This window comes from Homalodisca vitripennis, chromosome 2 (assembly GCF_021130785.1).
Source record: "Homalodisca vitripennis isolate AUS2020 chromosome 2, UT_GWSS_2.1, whole genome shotgun sequence".
NCBI classification, from domain to species: domain Eukaryota; kingdom Metazoa; phylum Arthropoda; class Insecta; order Hemiptera; family Cicadellidae; genus Homalodisca; species Homalodisca vitripennis.
Window position 1 is genome coordinate 59,977,307 of NC_060208.1, and position 18,261 is coordinate 59,995,567.

Here is an 18,261-nt window from a genome sequence, read left to right on the forward strand (position 1 = left end):
AGTAATAAGATATTACAAATGTTATGTTTATGGTAAATATACACTTATGACCTTTCTATACTAAAGTAAATATTTTGGATGTGTTATATTCTTTAAGGCGCCACGTTTTCAGTATCACTTTTAATACTTCCTCCTTATAGTTATCATATTTTTTAAACGTCCAGCGTTTTTACCTCTTTTAATATTTCATGGAAATTTTAAGAGAGTTTGAGAGTAATACAAACCTATTGGAAATATGTGGTGGTTGATATGTAGTAAATAGTTAATTACAGCGTTATAAAAGTAAAGAAAGTTGTTACATTAGATTTCCAATAGATACCCTGTTCAGTGGTCTACCAATACTCAAAGACTCATACGGCTCACTTGGTAGTGTTTTACAATTGTACATCATTACTACAAGGTGCACATCAGTTCTATTCTATATCACCAACAATTAAGTTTTCTAAAGAAATCCAAAAATTCAAAATTAACTTTCTTGATATAAGTATTTCTAATCTTAATGGAAATCACTCATTTGAAATTTAGAAAAACAACCCAAACAGATCTTCTAATACCATCATCCTCTAACCATCCTTGGAAATACAAATTAGCAGCATTTCACTCAATGGTAAACAGAATGTTAAATATACCAATGAGTGATGAGAATATAAATAAAGAAATTAAGATAATAAAATACCTAGCTGTCAAAAATGGATATCAACCCCAAATTGAAGACAAAATGATTAAGAAGAAAACAAGAAAAATCAATAAAACCAACAAAATACTACCTAATCCTAATACTACAGAAATTCAAAAATATATATGTGTACCATTCAATACTAAATTAAACAAAGCTGTTCGAAAAACATTTCAAAATTCAAAATTCTCCATCAGTCACCAAACAATAAATAATACATTCAAACTTATTAAAAACAAAGTGAACCAAAATGATGACAAACAGGAATTATACAAACAATCTGGAGTATACAAAACTAACTGTAGTGACTGTGGAAGCTATTATATTGGGCAAACTGGAAGAAAATTTAATAAAAGGTTTAAAGAACATATACAAGCTTTGAAAACAAATAACATGTCTACAATAACATCTAATTTTTCTGAAAACTTATTGGAGACTGGCTATAACTACACAAAAATTGAAAAGAACATGGAAATTTTATGTATCGAAATGAAAGGAGAGAAATAAAACACAAAAGAAGAACTACATATTTATCTAAATTATAATAAGGATCCTCATAACATTTTAAATAGTAATCTGAAAAATAAGACAAACCCACTTTTTGAAAAAATTAAAATATTAAATACAGATTACTAATAAGAAAATTACAACTGTGTCATTTAAATTTAACATTAATAGGTCCACATGTGTATATCTAATTGTTTATTATTTATTTATTTATTTAGAGGTTAATGTACACTGATGATGGTTAAAAACCGAAACACGTGTATGTAATAAAAAGATTTTTAAAGGGTTTTAGTTACTTTCTATACATTAATATCTTTCCTTATATTTTTATAGGAAAGTTTTCTTACATTGCGGATACGCATTATTATTATTTCTTTTATTATATGAATTCAGACAAATCTCAAACATCAAAGTTTTATGTTAATGAGTTCCTAAAGACTATGCTGGGGTTTGTTAAAATAGCCTCTTTATTATCTGAATCGTGCAATAGACCTACGAAAATTTTAAAAATAAATGATACCATTTTTCTATAAACTAGATTACTAACAAAAAAGGTATGTAGTTAGATGTGTGAGGTGGGGAGAGTGAAAATATACAATAAATAATACAGAAAGAGAATGTAAATTGATGGTTGTCATGTATTTTGTCATAGCATGATTGTTTCTGATCTATACATTTTGACATAGGATACTTTAAATCATACTTTTATTCTAATGATAATAAAGGTATAGGGATACTGTTAAAAATATTAATTATATTTATATATTTAAAATGAATACGGCATGATATGTGTTTATTTTGTATTCTATTATAAAGCCTGTTGCAATTTGTTTATAACGCTTAAAAAAGTGTTCAGGATAATTAAAGCAATATAATTTGTTCCTGCGTAATGAACTCCCTTAACTCATGGCATGATATTATACGTTAGTGAAACGATTTTCACTGTGACATGGGATTAATCTCGGAATTGGTGAAATATTTTACCTCAGAGACTTAAATATGCTATGGCTCAATAAATTCCCTTTTGAATATGATTTAAAGCAGATACGATTAGTGTATCGCCTTATTAGTAACTGAGTGTGTATGTTATTATTTGACGTGTTTCCGGTAAAAACATTAATCGAGAAACAAGTTTTGTGAACTTAGAAAAATTACTAATTAATATGCTTTTATCTGTTACTACGACATACTTAAATAATTATTTAATAGGTTCCTGTATTTTTATTTCATATTTAAATGTTTTTAGACTTCTTGCAAGTTTCATATCTATAGCTGTATTTCTCGATACCGCTGGACTAGTAATAACTGAATCTATATAAGATATTGATTACTAAAATTTAATTATTTTGACTATGGTTTCTACGTGGTGTAGTCGTATGTAATAAGAGAGAATTAAAACAGATTTGTGCTGTACGTGTAGAAAATTAAATATAAAAGTAATGCTTCACCCTACTTTATAAACAAAAAGCTTGAAGGCTTCTGGTAATTCTTTTCGGCTGTTCTTTAGATATTTAAGAACTTTCTGTAACAGTTAACCTTGATTTTTTTTAAACAAATCGCGGAGTCCAAAAGTAAGTACATTGTTTCAGTTAGTGAGTTTTCAGTTTTTTACAGGGGGGTGTAATAAATATATTTAATAAGCTTTTAGTTATTATAGATTTAGTTAGTTTTTAATATTGTTTTCAACGGTGAAATTTAATACATACATTGGTTTTATTTTATACACTGAAATGTTACATAAGGAGCCTTTCAGATGAGTACCACATAAATGTATCGTGTCTGTGCTTAAAAATAATCCTTTATGTTGGCTTCGTATGAATGGTACAATCTCGTATGTAAATAAAGTGCAAAAAGCATTATACAGGACATATGAAACAACTGACAACGAGTTATATACAAAGAGGCCATGAGGCAAAATTCTGGTATAATTGGCCAGTATAACTCTCATCTAAGCCAAGCATTCTACCCACTGTGAAATTAAATAAGCAAGCGAATGTACAACGCCTTAGATGTTAAAATCGTGAGTTGCATCACCTTGGATGGTGCATGTTGATAGTACCACGGGTATTTGAGGAGAAGGCATATATAACTGTCGAAGTAAATATATGGGTATATAATGAAAGCCCTCTCTGAAACTAATGCTAAACTCTTGTGCTTCAACCCTCTAATACATCTGCTCAAATAATTTCGCACAGGAGAGGGCTGCCGGGAAGAGAATAATAGTCAGAACCAAAATATAGAGAAACATATGTCGCATCTGTCACACTTAGAATGGGTTCACTGCATAAACTGATTACACGAAGCATAAGCCCGATAGAGTTTATTATATCGTGTTTTTTCCTGATGACTGCATTAAATTTAAACAAGCTATACTTAATTAATTCCCTATATATTCTCATTTACAATTTTATCCTGATTTTATAATATCCAATTGTTCTTACGTATCCTAGTATTTTTGAGATTACAAGAAGATTAACTGAACTGATCATGTCGTCCAATGATATACCAGGCTTAAACAACATAAGAAGATTGATATTTTAATCCTAACAACGTTACTGAGTCAACACCTATAAGGAAAGTAAAACATTTACTCTAGAAATTTGTATGAGGCTTATACATTACGCTGATGCAAAGGGTGATTCTATTATCAGCCCTACCACATGTATGCTCGAGGTAAGTATCAATATTATTCAGATAATTCAAATTTAAACTTTCAATGAACTTCATTTAAAACGAAAATCCACCAACAAAGAGAATAACTTGAGACTTACCACATTTCATCACTCTTCTGAATAATGTAGACTTTAACGAGTATTTTAAAATGTAAACAATTTCCAAATGGTAGTATAAGTTGTGTGTACTACTAGAATAACAATGTGCAATTCTTCAACTTAACAACAAGTCTCGTTAAATAAATGTAATCGAATATAACGCATTATATCAGAGAGAATGAGATCTGTATGTGTGTTTTATTAAATAAATATATTCATCGTCCATCGGAAGTCAAAATTTTTTTAGAAACACAATATTGCGGGTCTGAAACAGACTCGATGTACAAAATTATAAAAATCAAGAGAAGTCTTACATAATATTTAATAATAAATGTGTTATATATATTTAAGAAACAACAAGAAAAAACATAATTTTTTGGTGATTACTTGTAAAATTTGTCCGTTCAAAAGTACCATATATAAGAGGCTTTTTAACATTTACACATATACATTCTTACAGCTACAAAATGAAACAACATTTAGTTAACACTGCAAAATAATGGTTAACTACAAGTTGTCAAGCGGTTAAATAGACAATATCACTTTCAAATTAAGAGACAGGTTGATAAATCATTATTTTGTCACTTGATGCAAGGAAACATTTCATCACTTGGAGTGGAATATTAATCAAGCAAAGAGCTCCTCAGAATCTGAACACAAACAGTCGAGGCATCACAAGTTTAATTGTCCTGCTCCAAGTGTTTGACAGACGGAGATGTGAATAGTATTTCAGTCGTTAATTGCTTATCATCATCATCAATTAACATTAGTTTTATAACTGTATAGGTAAATTATTCGCTTCTCTTTGCATTTTCTTTAATTCTTGTCAAAAATCGTTATGGAGCTTTGTAATACAAATGTCTGGCAATTACAGAGCAATGCCAGATATATATATATATATATATATATATATATATATATATATATATATATATATATATATATATATATATATATATATTGTTTCTTCTTTTCCAGGTCATCGTTATTCCCTCCTCATAAATATATAACTAGACCGACTTCTATTGATGTCTTAACTGTAATTTTTTTAACTCTGTAAACAATACGTGTTCCCTAAGATACGAGGATACGTTTAAATATTCTATAAAATGAATTTTCATAACTATTTTAAAGAATTAAACTTATATTATAACTTATAAGTAAACAATTAAAAACCGAAGTAAACAATTGATTTTATTTCAGAATCCTTAACGTTATAGAGACTAAACAAACTACTAGTTCATTAACAAATAACTAATATCGCTATACGGATACCGATTTGAAGGATGATGAGGGCCTATAAAAGTCTGGTAAAGTCTCTAAACAACGTATAATAATTTAAAAAGTTCATTTCTTTAAAAATAAATGAGAATATGAAGGCCAATGTGTAACAAGTAAGTGCTGCAGAATTCTTTACAGTACAACCATTAAACCTAGCTGCAGCTTAGTGTTGAAGAGGAGCAAACGATAACCTCAAGGAACGTCATTGGATAACCTTAATTAATTCTGTGAGTACCTTTCTATTGCCGCAGGCTTTACTTTAAGTCATTGTTTAATTTCATAGATACACGTTCGAATTGACTTGGCATTCTGTACCGAAAATTATATGATCTATAACAGCAATGTTTGTTTGGACCGACTTCTTATAATTTAGTTTTTTTTAATAATCAATTTTGCGTTATTGTAACAGGTACAGTTAGTTACTGCAAAAATAAATCTCAATTTATTAAAATCTAAAATTTTAAAATAAAATGACATAAATACTCCTCTTTGTATATATTATAGCCTGTACGTAGATGCAACCACTAGCCGACACGCTTTAATCTGTGAAAATTAATCTCGTATTTAATCTGTTACTTGAAGCAACTAACGAGCTTTTCAAACTATGTAGCAAATTGCTATACTAAATTAAATTTCTAATGCAGGAAGAATTTAATTTTGTAAAAAGTCTAGTGTTATGATAAGAACTATATTCTCCTGTATTTCCTGAACTTTGTTAAAGAAATAAATCTTAATTATAAAAAGAGGTAAAAGAGCAAGTTTTCCCTTTATGCTAGATACTTTATCCTGGTGACACCTCTTCAGGGGATGTAAGAGCTTTGTCACCCTTAGAGAGATATATAATTTAATTTATAACATTTTTTGATGGTGTATGAATTACATTTTTTTAGTATTAAATTTTTTGGATGAATTTAAAAGAAAATTAAACAGGATTCCAAACATCAGTGGTTAATATATTAATGATATCGAATATTATATAGTCAAAATAAATCTCATGTAGTTTATCATTCAGGTGATTCAAAACAACATAATTCATTCCTTTGATCAAACGCACATGTTCATTAATTAACATTTCCCATAAATACAGTAGGACAATGAGCTGGAAGCGGCGTCATTTTCCGGGTAAGTAGTCAATATAATTAATGAGGAATATTGTTAGCTCAAATTTGGTATAAATTAATAACATAGAGTATCTACTTTTTTATTAGAAATACAAGATAACGCTGAAACCATCTATCATATAAGGAAAAAAAATATTTTACTTTTACTCACAATGTTACATTAATATAAACTGAGCGGACCTTTGGGTTTAAGTATCTCACCAAATTAATTCAATTAAAGAGTTACCATTTTGCATAATAAAACATAATACTGAAAAATGTCAACAAAGGAAAATGTTTTTATTTTTTATATTACAACCCACAACTGAATGAGCTCGAATAATAATGTGGAAATTTGATATTATGCTAGTAGAGTTTTAGAATTAGGGGTTTAATTTTTCTGTAAAATAACTTTATCTTTCCATAATTGTTGTATAACGAATATGTTTATTCATGTTAATTAAACAAACGTGCTTAAAATTTTCTTTTATAATTAAATTGGATAAAGGCCTCAACGAAATTGCTTATACGTTTTATCATATTTCATTATCAATTATATTTAATTCTGGTGAACATTAAGATTTTATTGGGAACTGTCACCTGAATTTGTTTGGTTAGTGCTTAAGAACAACACGTACAGCTAGTCAAATGTTTGGATTTGAGAGTTTTTATTACATTTTTTTTATTATTTATTTAATCCGATAATACTACTTAAATAGATACCCAGTTTTTAATTTAGAGGAACTGAATTATGTTTCTCTATTATAGCTATAATCGGTGAAGGAACCCCACCTACCTCACTCGTATACGTAATGATACGTAAACGAACTAGATACCATTTAGTGTAATATCATTATTAAGTTTACACCATAAAATTTTATCTTAACATTAAAAATAATATACTTCTAAAATAGCATTGTGACTCAAATTACTCGTATATGCAATACAATGATATAAGTGAAAGTAAGAATAATATTTTACAAACAAATTGGGTTACTTTAATAAAAGCTATATACAACATAAACAGCTATATATAAAAGAGTACAATATTGAACAAAATTTGTTTTGTAAAATAGATATAGTTTTTTTTTTGTAGTGCAGTAGTTAGCGCCTTATTTTTGGAGCGTGTTAAACGCCTCAGCCTGTCGTAGGAATCATACGCGTATTATTATTATGTGAAGTTAATTAAATGTAAGTTATGTCATGTAGTTTAATAATTCAAAAATTATTTTAACTTAGTGTTACGTGTTCAGTTTTCACGAAACTTAATTTTTATCATGTACAGCCTTAATTTAGTAGTTTTCAAACTATGAAATTGACTACAACGTTTACATTGATCATGAATACTTAATTCCCCATTAGTCCCATTAATTAATTCTTAAAAAATTATGCTGAGGTAAAAATAACCTAGCTTACGTTTAAAACCAGAACATAGCATGGAGGATTGCACGCCTACAAGCAATATTTAGGTACGATTTTGACCCTAAAGTGCATGGAATGTTTAGTGAGATTTTCTATATTTTACAATAAATAACCTAAACTTTCAAAATTCCCTGTCTTTAACTCCCGTTTACCTTCCTTTACAATCAACGTAAGTAATCATAAATGTTAGTTACGTTTTGTTCTTGTATAGTAATTGTTTCTATCCTTTCTCCCCTCTCTCCCATTATTTAATAGAAATACTTAAAATGCAATGACAAACAGGATAATTCAACACCTATAGTTTAGTATTTTAAGTTATATTAAAATGTTTATTTAATTAATGTTATAATAAATCTTAACCTGTAAGATGCTGAGAGGAACTTTCTAAAAGTCTCCATACCAAACGCTGCACGTTGAAAGACCTAAAGCATTCATCTCCCTCTTAGCATCTCTTATGTAATGGAATTAATTAATCCCATCACTTCCAATCTATGGTACAGGTAAAGGAACCTTCTCTAGCCACTCTTCTCGCACTTAAATAATATTAAATGACGTAGTATACAAATTTTAGTAGACTACAATATTCCTGGAAATCAATTTTAGCTGCATCTTTAATATCACTGTCGTGTAATTTCCTTTAAGCTACGTCGTCTGAAACTCATTTCTAATGTTTTCATGATAAGCCAACAACATTTTCAATGAAAACAATTTCAATGTGGTTTTTATACATTTTTGACAAAACAAGGTTAATTAATGCTTGTGAATTAAGTAACGGACCTTTGACATTTTATTTCTAGACAATGTACGTAGTGGAAGTTGAACTGGAGCTAAACTCAAAATTCACATTAATTCAACCATTCCTCTATAACTGTACAGAAAATTCTATTGCTCCACCGTGCTTATATATCGTGTCTAATATATCGTAGTGCACTCAACAGTGCACCTAATGAGACAATGATAAGTCCTCCTCGCTTTTACTTTGTAGTCTATGTGTCTCTGATGGCGAAATAATGTAAAGACTTCATTTTGAGCTTCTCCATCGCCGACTTACTTTGGATCTCTTCAGACGAACAATGATTTTAAATTCCCGGAGCCAAGGGATTAACAGCATCAGATTCAAGACACTGCACTAAGAGGAAGGTGAACTGAAGCTAACTTTAACATTTAAATAAAGTAAAAAAATTAAAAATCCTAACGTTGTACAGTATTGGAATATTTTTTCTTTTTATTAAATATTTATTAATTTATAAATAACACCTAACATCAAGTGTTATGGAGTCATATATGGCATTATGCCCATAATACAAAACACCTACGGATATTTGAGTTTGACAGGTAATGAGTTATTCCAGGAGATCAGCAAAAAGGCGACGTAGTTACTTCATATGAGTGATCCCTGAAGGAGCGCAGATTATAAACAAGTTCATGTAAGAATACTTATTTTGTTATATATTCGTATAGAAATTTTTAGAGATACTAGAACTAGAATATCGTAAAAGATTGGTTTTTGATAATTTCACAGGTATAATTTAGAGATTTATTTTAAGGAGTACAGATCTTTATAAAGGAGTTATCAGTCTATTTAAACAGAAATACTGTACATTTCTTCCTTTTCAAATGCAAACACCTTTATTGAATACATTAATATATTTTAAAACAATAGCACTAGAGTAAAATTTTTGTGTTTAAATATTTAATCCAAACAACAATTAATTGTGAGAATAGGGGTATTCAGTAAATTTGATTTTTCAAAACAGTGTTTCCTGTATTATAACAGGTCAGTTTGAAGGGTCTAAATTATTGAAACAGGTGTTTTATTAAGCTTTAATAGGTAACTAATATTATTTTAGAATATTATGAGATACATGGGTTTTGTTTAATAAGGAAATGACAAATCTATTTAGGATAAATAGTACAAATCTCAACAAAAAAATGAACATATTACACTTGTAAAGTAGTTTTTTTAATCATGTGTTTCTTTAAAATTTCAAATAAAAAATATGTATTTGTGTATTTTCAATAATTTATATTATGTTTTCTTTCTCCATAAATATATTTCGAAACTTCAGAAAAAAACCTGTTTTCTTTACAATGCTTCTATTGTCAAAAACAAACTTCAAACAAAGATGGTTCTGTTTTGTTTGAAGAAAATACCTACATTACCTACATTAATGCATCCCAGAAGCATAAAAGGAGTTTTCTAGGTCTTTATGTTCCTTATAGTGGTTATCCAGCTTCTTTTTCGCAAGATTGCATTTTCTTAGAATTTATTAAATACCTTTTTATGTTTTCTTTATTCTTAGATCGTACAGTTTCTTCATGCCAAGCTGACTAAAAATGTTGCACTACATTATATTTTCCGAAAGTGCAATATATTCACATACATTTTCCATCTTCTCAATGACCGTTTCATATATTAAGGTAATTTCTTTAGGTCAGTATAGTTTATACTTCATCTTAAGGAGAATAAATTTTCCTATAGTGTAAATTTAATAAATTTTCCTCAAAAATTGACAAAATCTAAAATTTTAGGTAGAAAAGATGAAACTGTTTAACAATTTGCAAAATAAAATATAAAACGGGTATTGGAAATTATTCTTAAAAAAAGAGTTATTACGGTAAAACAAAAAAATGGAAGGTAATATTCTTTCTATGTACTTAGAAAAAGGGCATTTAGTATAGGTAATTTAAAACAGGAAGTATTGGAATTTTAGACTCCCCTTAACAACTAAAGGTGTTAAGAATTAAAACTAACATAATATTAACCTAAAATATTCCTACTTTCGTGTGAAAAGAACATCAAACACCATAACTTATTACTGAAAAGATAAGGACTACAACATAAGATCTCCTTCACACAGGCCTAAACCACCCCAATACTTACTGATATTGTTATAGGTATTCAATAAAATATCATAAACTTTTAGGATAAATTAGAGTGATCTTATAAACACTGTTTCGCTCTTCCGTTTCAGGATCCCATAACACTGTTCTTTTAATTAAATTATAAAATGGGTCAGGAGATTGGAATATCTTTCAGTGACTATACAAACAAATTAGGTTAAAATAAACAAATCATACCAGAGCGTTGTGACACGCGTATGTCAGGAATCATAACCACCACGTGGTGTGTCAACTGCACTAACTCTAAAACATGCACTTAATAAAAAACTGAACTCAACACTATTCATTAAAATTGAAATACAGATTACAGGTCAAAATAGGTCTGCATTCGCCGACCAACCATGATGGTAAATGTCCGGAAAAAATCATGTTTCCTTCAATATAACCTTTAGAAAATGTCCTTTTTTCCCGAAAGTGCAATTTTGTCACATACATTTTCCCTTCTCTCAATGGCCGTTTCATATATAAGGATAATTTTTTTAGGTCAGTATAGTCGAGATCATTTTAAAGAGAATAAATTCTTCTGTAGTGTATATTTAGTCAATGTTCCTAAAACGGATTCGTACTCAATTATTCAGTATACTAATATAAATAGCCAATACTCAATAAATATTGAATGCTGATTACTAGTAAAAGTGAACTTCGAAAATGACAAAGAGCGGTACAGATTCTTGGAACTCACGTTGTCTACTGTATGTTCGTAACGGATCTTGCTCTGAACGCACTTTAAAGCCAGTAATAAACTTTTAATGTAATCACAAAAGTGGGAATTCCATGTATTAAATGTGAAACTTATTCCTTGTTATAAGAGTATATGGAATAAAACTTATAAGAAATTTTTATTTCCATAAATATTTTATATTCCGTTTATGTTTAAAGACAGTACCAAAGACGTATGCTAAACATTGTCCCACGTTTATCAACAGTTTGCACAGAGGTTAGTTAACCTATGGATATTTTCTTTGAAAATACTTTATAAACACAAAAAATATTCCAACGCTAAATATTATTCAGACATGATCAATAAAATTTTAACAATATGAGTGATTTTCACTTCAAACAATCATTTTAAATCCAAGTATTAGTAAAATCAGAAATTAACATTTAAATACTTTTTAAATACAACTGTTATGGAGCAGATTACACATTTTATAACTGTATACAGTGCGAAATATGCAATTCCGTTCTTTGTAATCATATTTAAGGGTTTTTATTCTATAATAATCATTGATTTTAAGTTAAAGTTAAATATGAAAGAAAAACGATATTCGCAAGTAACACGTATACATCAAATCCACTTGCAATTTCAGAATTTGGAATGTTGAATAGTAACCACCGAAGTAAGGTTAATCCGGAAACGACTCTATTTAAATAAAAATACATTAATACAAATACAGAAATAAAAAAACATTATTTCTTCTCAAAAAAAGTTACACCAACATTTATGATCGTGATAAAATTTGTAACTGGATTTTGTAAGCCATGATAGTACTTTATTATACTCTAAGGATGAGGAAAAATCTAAACAAAACTGCTAATTACTTACAGCAAGCTTTTTAGCACAGTTTGAATTCTAGGTGAAATTCTCATTTACTCTCCAACTTTAACTCGTACTCAAAATTCTTTAACCCTTTACTGCATCGTTGACCTTATATGAACCATCCATTATTATTTTTTTTTTTTTTCGTGTAATCAAAAATGTCTTTTAAAGGTCTTGAATGCATGACATTCCACATCTGGCACTACCAGCTGAGTTAAGAGATTTTCAGATTTTAACCACTAGGTTGCAGCACCGTTGCTTCCTTCCACTCAGCACATGGTGACACTCCTAATGTGAACTTAACCTATAAATGCCTGATTCTTATAAGTGCGAAAAACAAGTTCATTGTGAGTTTTTGATGAAAAAGGACCAAAATATTCACCTTCTATGAGATATGTAGATCATAGTGAACCTATTTAAAAGTTTATTGCTGTTTTCTTATGGTTATAAATGTTTATTTTTCAAATGGTCCATATATGGACCATCATGCAATAGGCTTTAAACTGACCAATTTTTGATTGGATCATATTTGTGCATTATGCACTTAAGTCATTAATATGAAAAAAAGTTTCTTATTTGTCTTAATATAAACAAAATGTTAGTAACATTAGTTTTTCAAGTTAAACTAAGTGTTTTTCTTCTTTTTTTTTAGATATGGACGAGTTTTTGAATACTAATGATATTCTTGATGCGTTGCTACCCTTATCTGACTGTAGTGAAGACTTGGACGATGTGGACGCTGATCCAGACTTTGAGGTAAGCAGTGATGAAGACGACAGGAGAACGCCAAGAAAAATACAACCTGTTTATGGCTAAACTGGATCCTTAGCAAGTTACTGATTCATCGAGTGATGAAGATGAAAATATCCCCTCCTCCAAGTCCACAGCCAGGTACGTCTGATACATCTAGTAATCCTTGTATGAAGACCAAAACCTAAAAAGGCCTAATCTTTGTATGAAAAATTGTGCTAGTCCAAACTAAAAAAAATACAGTGGGAACAAAACCTAAACAAAAAACCTGTGAAAGAAAAGAATAAGCCGGGAATTCCTTGGGTTGATGCAAGTATTTTACCTAAAAAAATGCCGTTTGAACAAAGCAAATGAGAAGCTGTCTCAAGAAATTATGGACCTAGAAACTCCATATGCTTTTTTAAATATTTATTTGATGATAAGTTATTGAAAAATATTGTTCAAGAGTCAAAACTTATTTTTTTAAACTCAAAAAAGACCCTAACACCACAAAGAGCATCACTGTTCTTGAACTGCAAAAGTTTTTAGGAATAGTAATAATGATGTCAATAGTGAGACTGCCAAACGTTCGAAGCTACTGGAAAGAGTCGATTGGAATTCTGCTGTTATTGAAAACCATGGGGGGTAAATAAAATTTGAATTTATAAGGAGCGCTATCCATTTTAGTGACAACCTAAAAGCAATTTCGTAGGGGTGAGCCAGGGCATGATCGCCTTTACAAATTAAGACCTCTTGTTGAGGAGCTACAATCAAAATTTAAGTCAGTCGCTCTCGAGCAAATGCTTTGCGTTGATGAGCAAATGTGTGCTACACAAAGGCCAAAAACTACCTTAGACAATATCTACCTAATAAAAAAACCACACAAGTAGGGGTACAAAGTTTATGTTTAAGTGGGGTCAGCGTTTTTTTTGCCTACAATTTTGAAATTTACACGGGCCAAGAAAATGACGAAAGTCGAAGACTTCCAGGTGAACCAGATCTCGGGTCATGCGCCAATGTAGTAGTTCGCCTGTCACGATGCATTTCACTGCAAAATCACCAGCTTTACATAGACAACTTTTATACTACTGTACCACTTGTTGTTCATCTGGCTAAAAGGAATGTTCATGCACTTGGAAACCGTCAGGAGGGATAGAGTTCCAGGAAACAACCTGCCTTCACCTTTCAGAATTTCAGGCAAAAGAACGCGGATTTTTAACTGAAAAATGTGCAAAAGTTGAAGAGGTTGAACTGTCACTTGTTGCCTGGCAAGACAACAAGTGTGTTTAATCTACTGTCCTCCTTTGTGGGATTGGTAAACAGGACAAGGTTGGAAGGTACTGCAAAAAAAAAAACAAGAAGCATCAAAGAAATAAACTGTCCACAAGTAGTTAACCACCTATAACCAACACATGGGAGGAGTTGACAAAGTGTAAACTCCATCCTTGGGCGGTACAAAATACGAATGAAAACAAGAAAGTGGTACATGAGACTTTTTTATCACCTACTGGACGTAACGATGTGTAACAGCTGGTTGCTGTGCCAAAGAGTCTGCAAAGAAAAAGGCAAAGTCACTCTGCCATTGGCAGAGTTTAGGGAATCAGTGGCATTGACAATGTGTAAACTAGGTGCAAAACAACCTCTAAAAACGAGGAAGACCAAGCACTGAGTTGGATATGGCTCTCCCAATCTAAAGCTAAAAAGCCACATGTTTTCTGCCATTCCTCCAAAAGATGTAAGAAAAGACGAGACAGGGGCACTGGCCTATCTGGAGTGACTCTAGGTTGAGGTGCAAATTGCCTAACTGCCAGAGTAGAAGCTTTGTGAAGTGTTCTAAGTGCAATCAATCTAACTTTGTGCCTCAATAAGGACAACAACTGTTTTTTACAAATTTGCACACCATGTAAATACACATGATGGAGTTCATCAGAGTTGATTTCTCATTGCATTTAATTCAATAACAATAAGTCAACTTTTAATTAGGTCTTTAATTTTATTTAATTTAGTCATCTTTTGTCCACACAACTTATATTTGTCAATTAAAACTTTTTTAATAACAAACTGGACTACTATTACTGCCATTTGTACAATGTTATTACTATTTAGTCAAATGCAAAAATGGTACATATATGGCTCTACTGAAATTTGGACTTCTTTCCTTTAATTGCATGAGGCGCCATATCTGAGCCAAAAGCAAAAAACATTAAAAAAGCATGTTAAAATTGAAAAAAATTGTTTTACTATTTTTTTTTAATAAACAGATTATATAAGGAAATGGTATTTATTTTAGCAATTACATAAAAATCATGCAGTAACTGACTTATGTGAACTGAACCATGTAGCTAATATGGTAGTAGGTGGGACGTACTTCGATGTAAACCTCAAAAAACAACCCCATTATTACTAATTTTCACTTTTATGTCTAGTATGTGAAATTTACGTTTAATGTAAGTTTATTTTAAAAGTCTTAAAATTAATGAGTAAATCATGGTATCCAATGATTTAAACTTAATGTAGGTAATTGATTTGTTCTGCAAGTTCGTAAGTTTTTGTTTAAAATTCTTGTGAAAAGTTAGAAGACAACATGTATACATAAATAACAAGAAATTTAGGAAATGTGTAAATTAGTCAACTGCTGTAAATATATTTAAGCTACTTCAAATAAGTACTTACGTTAAGTACTAACTTAGGCTATAGACGGTTTCTTATTCTACACGTTTGTTTAGTGAAGTAATTTAATACTTTAAACCTACTTTATCAAATCAGTTAATTAGTAAAGCGACTGAACGTTCTTTTAATCTCTTCAGGATTAAGTAGAGGAACGTCTTTCCGAATCTTATCTTCATTAAACTAATTTACTCGTCTAGAATAAGGAGATAAATATATCTTCCTGAAACATAATCCTGTTTCACCCTCATCCTCCTTAACCCTCTTAGAAGGATTTATAGAGTACCAGCACTTGCAAGAATCAAAATAATTTGTTCCTAACATGAACATTAAAAAGGTGACAAATGCCTTATATCCCTAAAACTGGTATTGATCATACTAAATAAAACACTATTACAATATACAGTTCATTGTTGAATTAGAGTGCATGCTAGTACTGCTTACAGACTGCATAAAGCACTACAACACAGAAATATCAGTGGCAGTATACGTATCTACAAACAATACGCAAATCCTTAATGCAGTTGTAAACTATACGATTGCATTAGTATCTCATATCGTTACTTTCAATCCAGATTCCTTACTATATCGTGCTCAGCCAGTATTTCAATCTTACTGGTAATTCTCAATTGCAATGCAAAGTTACCTAACTTTCATTGTTTGCTCAATGTGTGCTATCTAACCCTGCTCTGCCAATCAAAAGCATCTTCACTTAAATGCACCACGTAATTCAAGGTTTTTTCTATAAAAATATAATCCAGATATTTTGAAAGTTATTCAGAAAAGAAAGCGAGACGTACTTTTTTTGGATTTTATTGCTTTGTAATTTGTGATGTAAATTGTAAACGTTTTAGCATATGCAATTTGTTTAGGTTCTATTATGAAAATTGAATTAAGATCAATATTTATATATAACTGGTAAACACTTAATTGTTTTACCAGTACTTTTTTTCATTTCAATGGATTATTTACTTTATATCAAATCTTTCATGCATAGTGCAATCATTATGTTGTTTCAAAACATCTTATCAACCATTATCTACTTGAAGTTTACTTGTATATTTAAAAATCTATAGTTAAATAATACAATGATGTGTCTATTATTAATTATTGGAAAATATTTTCATAAAACTAAATAAAAATAAATTGTAGAACTGTTAGTGGCACTTAATTTTGTTTCATTTCTACTAGGCTTGTTTACACTTCTGAAGTAATAGTTCTGGCACCCATAGAAGTCTAGAGAGTTACCTATTTTATATACTCCAAGGCATCTTGAAATATATGATCAGGATTTGTCCTTATTAACACCTTAAATCTTAGAACATATTTGTCTGTATTTGTACTGTCTATAAAGTGTTGCCTTTTGATACTAGTGTCTATCCGTAATAACCTTATAATACAACTATGTAACTAAGTGAAAACCGACTCAAATAAATAATTATTTAATAATATTGTCACCTATTACCTTATATAATGCCCAGCTACTGGAATAGAATTATACATTTCGCTGACATTTAAGAAATACTTCAACAAATCTTAATTCCTTTACGAAGTATGTCCACAAAGTAAGTTTCGTTTGTTTATGTAAAAAACACATGTACAGATACAGAAAAAGTATTTCTTGTGCAAATAACAAAAACTCTTAAATTACTTTTCTATATAACTTCCTATATTTTTAGACACAGTGTTTTTCAATGCCTTCTTCATAGAATATTGCCCCCTTTGTTTTAACCATGTTCTTTCAGCTGTTCATTATAACAATAATGACAAAACGACACAATTAACGAGTTTTTGTTCACTAAGAAAAGATTTCAGGTGTAGAAAAGATTAAAGTCGCTAGGAGTGAGGTCCTGGCTATAAGAAGGATGGTCAAAAAAGGCCCAGTAAACTCCTGTAGGAGGTTTTTTGACACGTTGGCAGTGTGGGTTCGGGTATTATCATGGAAAATACCACATTTTTTGACAGTAATTCTCCAAATTTATAAGGGTCTCTCGGTAAACATCTCCATTGACTGCTTGGCCTCATGGCAAGAAATAAATCAGCAAAATGCCTTTTCTGTCATAAAAACAGGTCCAAACGACTGAATTTTTGAGAAGTCGAGTTTGCTTAGGCTTAACCTTTGCTGGGGACGAGTTTGCATCCATTCCTTCGACTGCTGATTATATTCAGGGGTGTTGTAAGTACCCAAGTTTCATTCTTCGTGACTATCAGAGAAATTAAATCACCTCCGTCTTATCTTAGCGTATTTTCCACAAACGTTTTTTTTGCGTGTTTAAAAAGAATTTTGGGTACCCAAAATGAGCAACGTTTTCGAAATTTCAGATTTTCGGTAACAATTTCATGAATTTTGGTGATCGTGAGATTTGTGAAAATTCCGTAGCAAGAATTGTAAACTAACGGTTTTCCTTAAGCTTTTCTTCAATTGTATGAACCAGTTCATCAGTAACCAATGATGGGCGTCTATTTCGTTTTTCATGATGCACTTTATGGCGTTCTTTATTAAACCGTCTAAGCCGTCTTCTAACCATCGAATCAGACATACCATTTTTTTAAACCTCACAAATTTGCCGATAAATTTTGATTGGTTAACATTCTTGCTTTAAGAAAATGAATAAAAGACTTATTTCACAAGTGGCAGCTTTTTTAATTGAACGCTGACATTAT